The following is a 1,467-nucleotide window of genomic DNA, read 5'->3' as shown; positions in this document are numbered from 1 at the left end:
TCTGTAGGCACCATTGTCCTTCTATCCTGATTAATAACAATGTTAAATGACAGTTGTATAGATTATATGAAAATTTTTCTTATGCATTTGTGGGTTTTTTTGCTGACCTGCAAAATACTATCAATGGAATGAGTGAATAGGCTTCAACTCTATTCAGTAAACCACACAAGCACTGAAGCCGCTCTGTCAAGAAAAGATCAGTGTGGGCTTCCTGAAATAAAAATTTTTCATTTCCGTATGACAGAAGAAACACAGATCTATGCACCGTAGTATGAACGCCATGAAGTGGCTAGTTTTTCATGTATACCATTTTTTTTCTATCCTGTTTATTTTGCAAGTTAAATAAGAAAGTATATTGACTAACCCAAGCAAAACAAAAAGACGTGCATTGAATCCGTTGGGCGCAAAATTCCTTATAAACTCTGGTAAGAGTTCAGTTACAAATAGAGTAACAAGAGGAACTCCCCCATTTCATATCTAACCTTCGCACTAACCCCCAACGTAATCCTAAACATGATAAGGCTTCATGGTCAAACTTTAGCTTTTTTCCCCACAACTTTTTTCCTAAATGCTTAATATAACTCTTGCTTTAGCCAAACTTTTATTCTAGCTCTAAAGCTTACCCCCAGGCTCAAAAGAAGTTTCAAGAGACATGAGTTTCTTCATTCTCGCTGCGGGAGGCGGGCATGGGTTTGATATGGGGAATTTACCGATAGGAAACAAGAGGATCTCGAGAGGCAAGTAGGAAAGCTATTAATAGAGATTGTTGAGAACGAGTACTTGGAGTTGGGCGGGTGGGAGCGACAGATCCGATTGGTATAAAGTGTCTATAAGCTCATCCAGCAAGCGACCTCAGAGGATGAGAGCAGGGGAGGTGGAGCGATTAGCCCTGGTATTGGGAAACATGAGAGAGCAACTGGGGTTGCTCTCCAGTTTCGAGGAAGACACATCACTTTTTCTCGAGCACCGGGAAATCCATAAGCCTTTTCCATGTTGCAGACGACGACAAAGAGCCGTTCTAGTACATTTGGTCATAGCAGACCATGGCAGAATAAAAGACTCCCGTAAAGAAAAGTGTTGCCTCAAAGGTGGACTCGGAGACGGACCTCGAGACAGCTCATATACCAGCTCTATACCGCCATCCTGTAGGCATTATTTGCTCAGGATTAATTAAATGGATTACCAATATAAATACTCTAAAAGCTGTGGCAAAAACTTCCTAAAGGAAATGTTGGATGACTTCTAGAGTTTTTAGCCTATCACTACACGTTGGAGAAGTGGACAACGTGTGGAAGCAAGTTGATCTTTTCTCAGTGGAATTTAAAAGAGCATGCTTGGCTGAATTTGTTTGTAACAGCTCTTCTCGAAGCAAACCCTTGTTATTACTCTAAGAAGGGTGACATCGCTGGGACTATGTGTTGGGAGCGAATTCACTGTCGCCCTTTGCGATTGCTAGAATACACTCAA

The sequence above is a fragment of the Tachyglossus aculeatus genome, chromosome 11 (assembly GCF_015852505.1).
Source record: "Tachyglossus aculeatus isolate mTacAcu1 chromosome 11, mTacAcu1.pri, whole genome shotgun sequence".
Classification (NCBI taxonomy): domain Eukaryota; kingdom Metazoa; phylum Chordata; class Mammalia; order Monotremata; family Tachyglossidae; genus Tachyglossus; species Tachyglossus aculeatus.
The sequence above is the reverse complement of the archived record's forward strand: the minus strand, read 5'-3'. Positions refer to the sequence as shown.